General features: G+C 45.8%; 1 long non-coding RNA gene across 1 annotated transcript; it reads left to right on the top strand.

The window, feature by feature from the left end:
- The first annotated feature begins 3,120 nt into the window (after window positions 1-3,120).
- LOC100909941 (uncharacterized) lies at window positions 3,121-7,750 on the top strand. Its single transcript, NR_131080.1, has 5 exons — window positions 3,121-3,314; window positions 3,637-3,663; window positions 4,003-4,133; window positions 6,910-7,121; window positions 7,680-7,750. It is a non-coding gene; the product is annotated as an uncharacterized LOC100909941 (long non-coding RNA).
- The last annotated feature ends 7,232 nt before the right edge of the window (window positions 7,751-14,982 follow it).

Raw genomic sequence — 14,982 nt, forward strand, 5'->3', positions numbered from 1 at the left:
GTGTCTCTTCTCCAATGCTGAATGAAAAAAAGGTAGCAAATTCTAGAATTAAATTGTTCAAATGTGTGTGTGTGTGTGTGTGTGTGTGTGTGTGTGTGTGTGTATCTCCAGAGACAAGAAAGAAGCCTGAAACCTGTGGTGCCAAGAAGGATGTGCTATGTTGGTGTTAAGTTCCTGGGACTGGCTGGAAGACCTCAGGGACGAAGGCATGACCTATCCAGAGGTGGAAGCCCAGACACCATCACTGTCCAAGGGTGGACATCTTGGGCTTGAGTAAAGAGCATGACCCTAAGTAGAGCAGGGCCTAATGCCCAGCCCTCCCCCGAGTATCTCTCTCCATTTGTTCAGGGTGGACTTGTTCCCTGTGTGTTTCCTAACCTCACCATAGATGGTCCTTTTCTGTGCTGTCTGGTTGAAAGATTCGTCCTGTCAGGGAAATTCTGCCTTTCTTTCCACCTGATATCTTAGGGGTATCACAAGCCTTGAGCAGCTTTTGTCCTCTTTGTCTTACCACCCAGTCTGAGCAGCAGAAGCTCAAAGCAGCCTGTGGTTAGAGGTAGTCAGGGAACAGACTTGCAATGCAGAACATGAAAGACAGACAAGTAGCCATGAGTCACGTTGCAGGTGAGCAGAAGCCCTCCTCTCTGTTTTGTTACATGTTCACAAGGCACAGACATGCAGGTCTGTAACTTCAGTTTTTCCTAACCCTGCTTTTAATGATGATTCTTTAACCTCCCTTTTATCCCACCACCCCACCATAAGTAGCAGGAAAGAAAGGATATGGGAAAGGGCATCTGTTTAGAAAGGTCCTTTGGAGCAACTCTCTGTGTTGTCTGGAAATCTGCAGTTCAGTTCATAGGTCAGCAGCGGCAGCTTGATCCACTAGCAAACACTTCACAGATACACCAGCAGTTCAGTTCGGTAGAGTCAGGACAGCAAACCCAAATCAGCAGACATAGCACTACCTAGCAGAGACAGCAAGGCCTCAGCCTCAGTAGGAGTCAGCAGGAGGGACCCAGAGGGATACCAGGAGAAGTTCTTGGCTATGTGACGATCTTCAGACACTTGAGACCAACAAGCATTGCATAGCTAGCTCTGTAAGCAAGCCTGGTTCAGCCTCCATCACTGTCTGTCTAGCCCTATTTCTACCCTCCAAGCATCACGTGCCCTCCATGGGTCTTACCTCAGCACATGCATCTGTCTCAGCTGACATCACTCTGCCAATCAGCTGGAGTCCATGGAAGCCGCAAGAAACCGCAGCACAACCACCAGAAGGTTTTGGTGTGTTTCTCTCTGTGGAGTTCTAACAAACGTAGCTCAATTAGGCAATGGAAGGCGGACCAACACATGTATGGAGTTAGTGAAGAAGCCTTCATTTTGCGTCCTTTCATGTGCTTGCTTTAGCAGAGCCTCCTTTTTCCTGTGTCTGCTTCAGTGAAACGTTCCTTCACGTGTTTGTCCCAGCAAAGCAGCATGCAACACAACTTCCTTTCCAAAGAACCCTTACGTTTCCACTACATGGGTCTACAGTTTAATGAGGGGTTTTGTTTTTAACTACTCTAGGTGTAACCCAGACATTCACAAAAGACACCATAATTGAGGTCCCTTGAGTAGTGTGTTGAGAAGCAGTATTAGGAGGCCTTTGCATCTTATTTTACTTTTTAAAATTGTATGTGTATGGGCATTTGCCTGATGCATGCCTGTGCACCATGTACATACTTGGTGCCACTGTGGCCAGAAGAGGGGACCAGATCCCTTGGAATTGGAGTGTGAGGTCAAGGAGGTGCTGAGACTCTAGTGGACGTCCTCTGGAAGAGCAGTCAGAGCTCTTCACCACGGAGGCATCTCTCCAGTCCCTCGCCAGCTCTTTTCACAGACTCTCAGTAGCTTAGATTTACTTTAGTATAGGGCTTATCTCTTTGCTCCTGTGAGAGTCCAGGCTGGTGCAGCCTCATTTTGTGGTGTTAGGGACCTTCATCATCATGCCTAGGATGCTGGCAAGACCCCAAAGAGATCTCAGCTGCAGCTATGTCATGTGTCAAGTTGTAAGTATGGAAGGACAGAGAGCTCGGTCTCTGCTGTAGTAATGGAGACTGCGCAAAGCCTCCACCCCTGAGCATGTACAGCCTGCTGAGACGATCAGAGACGATGACAAAGTTTCAGCTCCTGTGGTAAATGCTAATTAAAAGTAAGGAAATTATCAGACTGTAGGTAATGTAGACAAACAAGGTATATGTAAAGGAAAAGTGTGTGTGTGTGTGTGTGTGTGTGTGTGTGTGTGAGAGAGAGAGAGAGAGAGAGAGAGAGAGAGAGAGAGAGAGAGCACATGTGTGTCAAATGTGTTGTTTGATTATGTGTGTTATGTATCTGTATCATGGACATCTAAGTGTGAGATGCTGGGCCAATCTTCAAGCTTGGGTCTGCACATGTTTGTACAGACATGTAGGGAGTAAGTACATATCTGGGTTTGCCCACGTGTGTGCTTCATGTCATGTATATGTATCTTCCTTCTAGCCTTGTCCAACATTCTCCAGAACAAACAGTAACTGCAGGGTTAAGTCACATTCGGCCTGTTTCAGTGCACTAAGTCTAAATCTTAGCCACAAGTACAAGTGTGCATGAAATAAAACTTGGTTTTTAAGGGCTGTTTCTACCACAAGCCTCCATTTCTAGGGAGGGTGAGGTAGAGAGTGGAGCTCACTGAATCTAGTGTCCCTTGCTCTCCTGCTGACCCTTTCCCTGTCAGCTCTGCTGAATTCCAGATGACTTACATGGTGCCACCAGGGGAGAGTCACACCTGATGTTTATGAGCATCTCTCTGTGTTGGCCTGGGTTGGGAACCATGAGGGACAGGAAGCTGGTGAGAACCAACTTCTGAGGTCAGAGGTCTGGAAGGGTCTTTGATCCACTAGACTGTGAATCATGAAGAGAGGCACCAAGACTCTCAGGGCCCCACTGGGTGTGTGTGCTGTCCCTTCTGCTGCTGTACTGTGGTAGACAGTTGCTTTGATTGTTGGTTTACTGCTTACTGACCCATGTCCGCCCCACCCCACCTCTTTGCACTGCTTTAGCACCACCTTTGGTGCAGCCGTTCCCACGGAGAAGTCAGTAAATCTGGCAGACATCTCGGCTATCCTGCTGCTTCCACAAACTTCCTCCATACCCTGATGTCTCTCGGCCTTCTAGGTTCTGTCGGCTTGGCTCATGAGCAGAGCACTTGTCCCTGCCTGTGGCCTCGGAGTATGTCCTGGCTCCTACCCTGTTCCCTGCTCCCCATCTGGGAAACGGTCAGTTGGGGTGAGGAGCTGTTACAGGTAAAGGATGTCCCTTAGGGTGTGCTCACCTTCGGTTGTCCCTGCCCCAGATAATTCCTTTTGTCTGAGGCTTGAGCTTTTTAAAAAAAATTTTTTTAAAGATTTATTTCATGTCTGGGCACACTGTCACTGTCTTCAGACGCACCAGAAGAGGGCATCAGATCCCATTACAAATGGTTGTGAACCACCAGATGGCTGCTGGGAATTGAACTCAGGACCCTGTGGAAGAGCAGTCAGTGCTCTTAACTGCTAAGCCATCTCTCCAGCCTGAGGCTTGAGCTTTTAGGAATTAAAACATATTTACTTTTTTTTTCTTTCTCAGCTTTCTGCAGTGTCTCTTCATCCTGAGGTAAGGCTCCTACATCATCATCCTGACTGATGGAAAAGGACAGAGTAGAAGGATGGAGTGGCGAGGGGAGAAAACACATCCCCAAATATGCCATCAGCACCTGGCCACACAAGGACAGCCACAGTTGGCTGCCATCAAGGTTTGGGACCCTGTTTTGCACACTTGTACCTGTGTCATAGTTTTGCCCTAGGAATATTTGTAGGCTCCAAAATTATTGGGCTTTGTAGAAACTATGTACAGATGGTTGTACTTTTAACATAATCATGGGCTGGAGAGATGACTCAGTGGGCAAGACTCTAGCTGTGACAACTCAAGGAACTTACTCTCAATCCCTAACAGAGAGGTGAGGTATGTCTGTAATCCGAGTGCTCCTGGGAGCACGGGAGGTGGGACGAGACAACCTCTGGAGGCTGGAGGCCAGCTAGCTGGTGTGTTCAGTAAAGGAATCCCATCTCAAAACAAGTTAGAAGGTAAACGGGTTGGGGGTTTAGCTCAGTGGTAGAGTGCTTGCCTAGGAAGTGCAAGGCCCTGGGTTCGATCCCCAGCTCCGAAAAAAAAAAAAAAAAAAAAAGAACCAAAAAAAAAAAAAAAGTCAATTACTTTTCGGGGTTGGGGATTTAGCTCAGTGGTAGAGCGCTTGCCTAGGAAGCGCAAGGCCCTGGGTTCGGTTCCCAGCTCCGAAAAAAAGGACCAAAAAAAAAAAAAAAAAAAAAAAAAAAAAAAAAAAGAAGGTAAGGATGACACCCAACGTTCCTCTGACTCCGTCCATGCTCTGTGGCTAGAGTTCGCACACACAATAACAGCCAAACGCGCGTCAGACACAGGCATGCATCGCAGACGAACACAAGCACTCTAAACAGTGTAAAATAAGCTGAAAGTACTAGGAAATGTACAAATATCCCTCAGATCCACTGTTTGCAAGAAAAACGCCAGTCTCTGATTGGCTACTGATGTGTCAGTTGGCCCTCTAGGGCTAACATCCTCCTGGAGGGTCCTGGCAAACAGAATCCCTTGCACCTCTAGAAAGGAGTCCACAGTTAGCCCACACCAGGTATGATAGCTCCATTCCAGGGCCGTCAGCCTGTGTAAGGCTGTGTACCAACCAAGGCTTCTGGGTGTCTGTGGTCTGTTCCTTCTGGTCTGTCTGCCAGACCTCACTTGTAGAGTATGTGACTATCGGCTCTTAGGGAAGATGGTTGAAGGGCATCTCTCAGGAGCAGGAAAGATTTATTGGTGATAAGGATTGTTCATACATTTCTGGTAGATATGTTGCTACTCATCCCTGTTTCGCAAGCACAGAAGTGTACACATGCACACATGCATATGGAGGTCAGAGGTGAACCTACAGTATCATTCATCAGGTGCCATCCATCTTCCCATTATTTATTTTGCCATAATCCCTCACTGGCCTGGAGCTTGCCAGTTAGGTAAGGCTGGGTGGCTAGTAACCCCCAGGATTCGCCTATCTCTGCTTCCCTAGTGCTTGGATTTTTATTTTATTTAGTTTTTACATGGATTCTAGGATTCAAACTCAAACCTTTGTGCTTACAAAGCACGAAGGCATTTTAACAACTGAGTTATCCCAGTCCCCAGTGATTCAGAGTCCATCCACTCGTCCACTTACTCATTCACTGAGACAGAGTTTTGCTGTGTATCCTTGGCTGCTCTGGAGCTCACTATGCAGATTTGGCTGCTTGTAAACTCATAGAGATCTACCTGCCTTGGGATGGAAGGTGTGCACCACGTGCCCAGCCATCTCAGAGCCTTTAACGTACAGTCACGCATTGTAACTGCTCGAGATTGTGGTGTGTATGATAATATACGCTGTAAGCGAATTCTCATGGCTACCTGATGCTTCAACACTGTCTTGGGACTGTTGCCAGGCAGAACACATTTTGAGAAGTGCTGTGGTGGCACACACCTCTCTCGTTACAGTGTAGTGTTTTGTGGTTCTAACCACTATGATTTGGGGTTAGAGAAGATCTGAGCTTGGCAAAGCTAAATGGCCGAGAAGCAGCAATTTACAGTCGCGACCAAGACAGCGACTCATCATCCTGTAAATCTCCTGATTCTAGGAAATCAATGGCCTAGCCATTGGCATCGCTACCTCAGAGCTCACCTCAGAGCAGGGCTTCCCTGCTTCTGTTACTATTGGTTTAAGGCCCCAGATGTTTCCTTTCCTTTTGCTTTTCTTTCTGGAATATCAAAAACTTCAATATTCTAGAAGCTATGAGTCACCTCGCTGTCTTTCCCCATGTGAAACTCAACTCTCTATTCAGTCAACTTACCCAGGTTGAAAGACCCTTTCAAGTCTTCTGTGCCAGTCTTATCCAATGCTGTTAATCATTTATGTCACATCCACACAGTTATGGGTAAAGAGGCCGATTGGAGACAATGAAGTCTGTGTAACTCTCCTGGTTTTGGAGCTGTGGAGTGGGGAACAGCCCCAGGTAATAGGACAGAGACAAAAAGCATTGTGTGCCTGATGCTTAGTTTTGCTGAATTTCTTGGAATGGGCAGCATTTTGAAACATCTGAAATGAGAACTTTGAACTTATCCAAGAGAAACTGCCCCAGCTAGGTTGGTAAAGGATTCACCGCATAAACATGAGGACTTGGGTCTGGGTTCCCAGAGTGCATGTACAAAAAGCCAGATGTGGTGACACCAGCAATGCTGAGAGGGGAGGTGGAGACAGGTGGATTCTGAAAGCTTACTAGCAGCCAGCCTAGCCTGGGTGTCAAGGTTCCCAGACAGTGAGAGACCCTGTCTCAAATAGACTTTGGAAGGTGCCTGTGATGATTAATCTCTTTTGTCAACTTGATTGGATATAGAATCACCTGGAAATCACAACTGATTTCTGGGCATGTCTATAGAGGCGCTTCTAGATTGAGCTAATGAAGGTAGGAAAACCCATCCTTACAATAAATGGTTTAGTAGGCAGGAGCCCAAAACTGAACAAAAAGGAGAAAGCTAAGTGAGCTCAAGCATCCATCGCTCTGTCGGCTCCCGGCTGATGAATAAATGGGATCGGATGCTTCACGCTCCTGGACATGCCTTTCCCACTGACCGTATTCCCTCAAACCGTGAGCCAAGATAAAGCCTTCCACTTTTGAGTTACTTCTTGTCTGGTGTTTAGTCACAGCAAAGAGATCAACTAATCCAGACCCCCCAAAATGACACCTGAGCTAATCTTCTCGTTTCTGCATGTATACACAAACCCTTGCATATATCTGCTCCCATATACAGATGAACGTGCACAGACAAAAAGAGGAGAGGGAAAGAAAGGAGGAAAGGGAGACCAGCTGCTTAATAAATGTGTATGGACCCAAGCACGAGAGCATGAGAAGAGAATGAAAGGAGGCGACCTTCTCAGAGACAACGTTGCTGAAGGACTTGGGCCTCCTTTCTCTACACAATGTGGCCTGTACTCGCCAATCCTCACTGCTGGGACCTGCCAGGCCAGTGTTTCATTATCATATTGGCCCTTAAACAGTATGTTTCTTCATACGATGATGACAGGATTTCATGAATAGGAATTAGGCCTTAGACCAAGTTTATAATAAACCACAAGCTTCGTTATGTAGGTAAGGAAAAGGGACCAGCTGCTGAGTGATATATTTGCCATGTAGCAAGAAGGCAGCTTTGAGACGTTGTTTAGAAAAGGTGCCATGGTGATGTCTGACAGGCTCCAGGCAGCTTTCTCTTGGGGGTGGATGTGTAGGAGGACAGTAAGAAACCAAGAATTAAAAAAAAAAAAAAAAGACAATCGGGTAGAAATTCTTCCCACCCCTGTTGAGCCAAGTTATCTGGGCCCCTGGAGAAATGACACCACCCTATAATGTTTATTAAATGTGAAAGGAAAGCATAAACGTGATTTTTCTATTCAAGCCTAATTAAGATCTATGTCAAGAGCTGAGGATTTTTTTTTCCTCCTGCTGAACAACGAACAAAGGGGCCCATTAATGTTAGGAAGTGACCTCAGTGTGCTTAAAAATATTTGTGTTGCTTCTGTGTAGAATGGCAGGCAAGCACGCCCTTCCCAACCTGTGTGGGCAGCAAGAAGCAAACAGAAGAGAGAAGAGGAAGCGAGGGTCAGCACAGATGACAGACTCGGATCAACACCTGTGCTCTCAAGAGAGCTTGTGAGACTTCAGGTTCAATAACTGGGCCTCTGCCAAGGGCCGGGCCCGGCCTGTCCATCAGCAGGGTTAGTCCCTGAGCATGAGGCACGCTTCTGAGCTTTCTTTCCCTTGGTCCTTCACACCAGAGCCATCTCTGTCCTCAGCTCTAAATACTGCCCACTGTTGTACAGCCATAACCCTCTACCAGGGAGCTTCCTGTGTGAGACTGTGTCATAACCCACAGTATTAGATGTGCCATGCCCATGAGTCCATTCATATTTTTCTCCATCTGTAGCTGTATGTCATTAAAAGACCTTACGCGTAATTCATGACTCTTGCTGAACCTTAATCCAGGAATTTTAGACTTGTGATGGTTTACTTCGCGATCTGCTGAGACGGACAGAACCAGAAGTATCTATTTGGTTTCTTGGATAGGCCTGTAATATTTTCCTCAGCATAAGGAGAGAAGAAAGTGTCCAGAACTGGGGGGAAAGGGTTACCCTGAGAGTGGGATATGGTATGCCTCTCTCTGGTTCCATGGACAGTGCTTGAGCCATTCATTCTTTAAAGAGCAGAGTCTGTCATGTTTTTGTGACGCAAGGTATGATTGCAGGATGGAGGTTGGGCTTGAGATACTCAGATAATGTCATGTAGTCTGTCTGGTCCCCCATAGGAGTAGACTGCAAAACTAGAGAGACCACTTTTCCTACTACTGAAGAAAACAGCCAGACAACCTCATCCCAGCCCCAGAAAACCTGGCATCTTTGAGAACAGAAGCCTGAGATGTGGCAGCCTTCACTTGGCTGGGAACCTGGTAGAGAGTCACAAGTGGGCCACTAGACACTCCACTGAGGGCGGAAATACTAACTGCATTGAAAAGATGGAGCCGAGACAGAGCTTAAGACCCCTTAAGCTTCTGTGCTCCCTCTCCCACATCCATGTGCCCTGATCCTTGTGTTAGCTGGTATTCTCCAGTCACTGAGCATGTAAGCGAGACTGTCAGGCTAGTTTTAGCCAGTTAAGGGTATTGCCTGCCACTTCCAAACCTAACCAGCTCCTAAAATCTGGAGACTGAAGGGTCAACCGAAAGTGTTACTCCTCAGAAGCCTTCTTTGTTTTTGAAGACAGGATCTCTTACTGGAAGCTGGGGCTTGCTAATTAGGCCAGGCTGGTGAGCCAGTAACCAAACCAGGGGATCCCATCACTGCCTCCCAATGCTGGGATTACAAACACATGCCCTCACCTGGCATATTTTACTTGGGCGCTAGAGTAAACTCAGGCCCTCAAACGCTTTACCAACTGAGCCATCTCACAGACCTCACCTTATCTCTTTTATTCATTAGCTGGCTAGCGGAAGAGGACCCACAAGCCCTAGGTGACAACAGAGCCACAAGATGGAAAGAGCCTAGGTAATTGAGTGACTGCCTGGAGCAATTTCTCACAGTGTACCACCACACTTCCTCTGGACTCAATGGGAGGGGAATAGAACCTGTGCTGTATTAGAGGTTAGACTTTGTGAGTTACAGGGTTGTGACATCAGCTGATCCAGACTGAAAGCTGACGAATCATTGTGCAGAGAGTAGAGCCAAGGGTGCCTACCACCTTCCCAAACATTTTCCTCTGGCCTTCTAGAAGTGCAAATCAGACTAAATTCATACCCTGTGCACTGAACTATGACCCAGTTGGTTTCCTTTGAGTTCAAATTTCCTCTTAGTCTTCTAAATGGAATTGAGTACCATTTGCCTTAATATAAAACAGACACATAAAGTCACAACCCTCAAATAAAACTGACGTTTAATCTAAGCCTTCGTATCCCCAAGTGAAATCTGTCTCTAAGCCAGGTGTGGCAGTGCATGTGGTAAACCCTGCACTCTGAAGCCTGACAAAGAAGGATTATTGGAAGTCTGAAATGGGTTTGTTCTACCTAGCAAGAATCAGGTCTTTGGCACTTTTAATAAATGCTTGGGACGCTTGCCAGCTCTTAGGTTTGTACAGATTTTACTTCGCATGCAATCTGTGGCTTCTGTTGCCTTCTCTCACCGTGAGGTACTTAAGAGGAGGTGGCAGGTGGCGTTAACGCTCTCTCCCCACTGACAGGGTAAGATAAATGTTCCTTTTCTTTCATCCCAGATGTTTATACCGAACGCAGTATATGGCTTTTCTATTGTACAAAAGCATAAGAAAAGTAAAATCTTTGTCTATGGTACAGCTCCCCAATCACAGTTAACATATAACTGTGTTTCCATCCAGTATGGCCCAGAGATCATCACTCTATACTAGACAGCTCAAGGTTTCAGGACCCAAGCCCTTGTGCTCTGGGGGACCCCAATGAAGCCTTCATGTTCTCGACACCATCTTTATAGCAGCAAGGTGAATTAGGGGTACACTGTGTGATGTGTCCAAGAGGGAAAGTCGGGCTGCCCATTAATACAAGTCCAGCAGCTTGCTTATCAAGCATCCTACCATTCACCCTAATGCCCACACATGCAGTCAGATGGTCTGGAGCTGATCGTAAAAGTGTTGGGGTGCTTAGCTGATATGTATCTGTAGAAACAAGATTGTAAAGATGTATCCTAGAGCTACTCAGCACAAACCATGCTGACCAACGATATGAGAACTGGCTCACGGGAGTTCCACAGACTGCTCCTAAACCCTCTAATCCAGTTCTCTTTGAGAGCCAACCCTTTGTTTGAGAGTCCTTCCCCCTTTCTTGGGTCCCTCTAAATTCTTAGAGTTTGAAAAGTCAGGCGGGAAAGGCATGAGCACTGCTACCACGAACTTAGCTGAAATCAATGAACCAGGAGCTGGTCTGAACCCAAGTTCAAATCCCAGGTCTGCCTTTTGTTAGCTGTGTGTGTTTAAGTGGGCTGATTACTTATTTCCTTCAAGTCTCAGTTTTCTTATTTATAAAGGGAAACAGCAATGAAATTCCTAAGAGTTTGTGGAGAATTGAGGAGACAGGCAGTCATTTCTCAGACTGGAGACTGCTTACATATTACTGCTGCCCACCAGCAATTCAAAAGTTTATTATTGGACCACTGGTAAATATGTAAGATAATGCACGTTTATTAGCTTGATCTAGCCTTTTCACAATGCACAAACATTCCAAAGTATCGTTGCATTCTCATAGGATTATATATATTTTCCAATAAAAAGAGATTAGAGAACTGGGGAGTGTAGCTCAGTGGTTGGGAGGACTCACTGTTCTTGAAGAGGCCTGGGTTTCTATTCCCAGCACCCATACAGCAGCTCATGATTATCTATAGCTCCCATTCCAGAGAATCTGACATCCTTGTCTGACCTCCATGGGCAACAACAAAAACATATGTGGTACATACATGCGGGCAAAACATCCATACACAAAATAAAATAAAATAATGTATCCTAAAGAGTGACAAATTTACTTTGTGGGGAGGGAGCGTATTAGAGATTAAGTCCAGGGCTTTACGATGCTACCTACGTAAGTGTTCTGCCATGGAGCCATGGCCCAGCCTCCCCTGGCCTTTATTTTGTTTTTTATTTTTAAGATTTATTTAGTGTTACATGTGTTGGTGTTCTGCCTCATGTTTGTGAGATTCTCTGAAACTGGAGTTTCAGATAGTTTTTAACTGCCATATAGATGCTGGAAATTTAACTCAATTCCTCTGGAAAAGCAGCCAGTGCTCTTAACCACTGAGCCATCTCTCCTGCCCCTTCTTGTCCTTTTCAGGAAGCAGGTCAACAGAGACAGAGATCCCCTCCCCCCTCACAAACAGGACACAGAATTTCAGGTTCTCAAAGTCCTTCTGCCATAGAAGGCAGAGCTTAATATGCAAACATGCATACGTCAGGCTCTGAAAACCAACTGGCTTGCTCATAGATTTTACAAAAGATGGCTGGAAGTTGTACATAGTTACCCACCAAAATGGAAGGACAGAAGTCAGGGGGAGTGGCACACTTCTGCATGACACTGCCCACTAACAGAGTCAGATTGACCCTATCAAATGACAAGCCCATAGCCTGGGCACTGCTGAGACTCTAATAGACAAAAACAAAGCTTCCAATAGGCTCATGCGAGCTACTTCAGAGACTGACCCAGGACAGGACACTAGGCAGGGCTCCTCATGGTCAAGCGGCCTGTTCCACGACCACAGCAGTCTTATCCCACCATCTTGTCCACACAAGGTACAAAGGAATCTTCTTTCCCAGCTCAGTCCTTCCTAGAGCTTCCATGCATCATCATCTGTAATATCCAAGCATAACTTACTTCCTATGATGGTTAGCTTTAATTGTCAATTTGGCACAATCTATAATCAATTGGAAAGAGAATCTCTTTGAGGGATTGTCTAATGAGTTGACCTGTGTACATGTCTGTGGGAGATTATCTTAGTTATATTAACTGATGTGGGGGATCCAGCCCACTGTAGGCAGCACATTCCCTAGGCAGTGGGTACTGAACTATACACACACACACACACACACACACACACACACACACACACACACACACACACATATACATGGAGAAACTGAGCTGAACACAAGCATATAAGCAATGGACCAGACATGCATTCATTTCTCCCTGGTCTTGGCTGTGGATGTGATGTGACCATCTGTCTCAAGCTCCTGCCACTGTGACATTATCTCAGTGACATACTGGAACCTGAAACTGTGAGCTAAAGTAACCCCTCTCTCCCTGAAGTTGCTTTTTGTCTGCATATTTATTTTATCACAGCAACAGAAATGACACTAAATCTGCTCCCTATCTAATATCCAGTAACTAAAATGCCATTCCATCAGAGGAACCATACTTCTCTTCCATGAAACAATAAACGTCTGACAAAATTAGGGCCTTGCCCTGAAGGCTTATGTGGAGACAGTTTCCCAGTCACCAAGCGACACCTCTGAGTTACTTTCCTGTATTCACTAATGATGGCTTAGCTTGAGTACAGACACAGGAAGGCGAGGTTGGTGTGGAGGAGGGAGGGAGAGAAGACCCATCTCAGTCAGGGAGAAGCTTGGGAAGGAACACAGGATGGTGCGGTTGTCCCATGGCTCCACCTGCCAGAACGTGGACCCCACCCCATCTCACCCCACCCTGTCTGAGTGGAGCAGGGAGAAGTGAACAGTTTTGTTTTCCTGTTTTGCAGATGAGTAAACTGAGGTTCAGAAAAGCATATTCTGGATTTTTTTTAAGAGGATGCCGATACTTTAAGGCTGTAGTTCATTGCTCTTGTTATAACAAGTCACCACAAGCTGGGTAGAGTTATAGAGAAGATAAACCTAATTCTCACAATTCTGGAAGCTGGAAATAGAGTTTCAGTGTCTTCGAAAATGACTCCTTGAATGTCATTTCACACATGGCAGAAGGGCAAAAAGGGTCGGCTAGTGGACCCCCAATCTCTGTAAAGGTCACTAATGCCACTTATGTGTATGCATGCATTTATGTATATGTATATATTATATGTTTGAATGTATTTTTATGTATATGTATATATTATATGTGTGTATGTATTTATTTATATGTATATATTATTATATGTATGTATGTATATTTATATATTATTATATATACATGTGTGTATTTATATTTTGGCCACATGGGAATCAGACCCAGGACCCCATTGTTCAACCATTGAGCTGAGGCAGGTAAATATAAGGGTAGCTTAGCAACAACCTGAGGCTCTACATGGTTTGTGCTAGCCACACACCCAACAATACATCTGCCAGCCTGAGGTTCTCTACCTGCACAGAGCTGCAGGTTCACCTAAGACAGTGCAACAGATTGCTCTTCTGTAACAACTTCTTGCTAACTCCCCTTTTGTGACCAAACACATCTTAAAACTAAGAGAAATGAATGGATCCACCCTGAACTGGTTTGTGTGCAGCAAGGCAAAAAGCTTCTTTGACTAAACTTCCGGGGGAAATTCCCTGTTTACCATCTCACGCATGTGCATATTCGACTGTGCATATGATTAAATCAGACGCATCAAGAAAAAGGCATGTACAGTAAATAAAGGCTTACATAACCCAAGCTTGCTAATCCAAACAGAAAACCACCCACATCCCCCTCCCAGAAACCAAGTGCTCTCCCTCCTAATCCCTGTAAGACCTGAGGCCCCAAAGCAGTAGCCCACTGCTCTGAACACTGCCCCTCAGTAGCTTGCTGCTCCCTGCAGGGCATCTGCTCTGTTCTTGCAATTTGTCTTTGAAGAAAACTTCTTGCTACTTTGTTATTTCTGTGCACCCTCTTCGACTTTTAAAACAAGATTACCAAGAACCAGGAAATAACCAGTCCAGACAGTGATCCTGACAATGGAGCTACAGCCTCCAATCATTCCCAAGTACTCCGTCCATGTGACTTACAGTGACGATCCTCAACTCTCGCACTATTACTTCAGTGATTATTCAACCAGAGACTTTTGTGAAAATACCGCCATTCAAAGCCATAGCAGCTATGAGGTTAGACTCTGTACCAGGTCTGTCTGAGTTTGTAGCCATACTTGTTTCATTTGTGTCTGCTCTCCTTAAGGGCAGAGAGGGATACTGGGATTCTCTGTGGCACACTTCTGTCATGGTGCCCATGGAAACAGAAATCAGAGAGGGATCTTCAAGCTGTGCCAGGCTGAATTCCAGAGTCATGGAGTCTGGAGAGAATGCTGCCCTCCATTCACGTAACCCACAGTTCCTCAATAAGCCAAGCATTTCCCCAGCCTCCCAGGTTTCCTCACAAGAACAACACCAACAAAGAGGCAGACCTCAAAGCAACTCCCCTCCTGCACCACAGCGGCTTTATCTACACCAAGAACTCAGCTTTCATCCGTTCCCGGGGCTGAGTTGTGTCCTTATGGAGATAGGCAAAAGTCTTAACTTCACTTGCAAGCAGTCATTTGGAAAATGAAGTCATTTGGAGCTAGGATGAGCCTCTGATACAGCACTAGTATTCCTATTTAAAAACAAAGACAAAACCCAACCAAACAAAACCATGACAAGACAGAAAAGAATGAAGGCTACCAATCCCAGACACACTTGGACCTGCTGGGCACATCAGAAGCGAGGGAACACAGTGCAAAGCTCAGAGTTTTCACCAAGAACTAGACTCGCTTCCTCCAATTTCCAGCCTCTAGAACTGTGAGGGAATAGGGTTTTGCTGCTCTAAGCCACTCTGCTCTTGTTAACTTCTTAGGACAGACTTTGACAACTACACTCACTTTGGACA

This window comes from Rattus norvegicus, chromosome 4 (assembly GCF_036323735.1).
Source record: "Rattus norvegicus strain BN/NHsdMcwi chromosome 4, GRCr8, whole genome shotgun sequence".
Classification (NCBI taxonomy): Eukaryota; Metazoa; Chordata; class Mammalia; order Rodentia; family Muridae; genus Rattus; species Rattus norvegicus.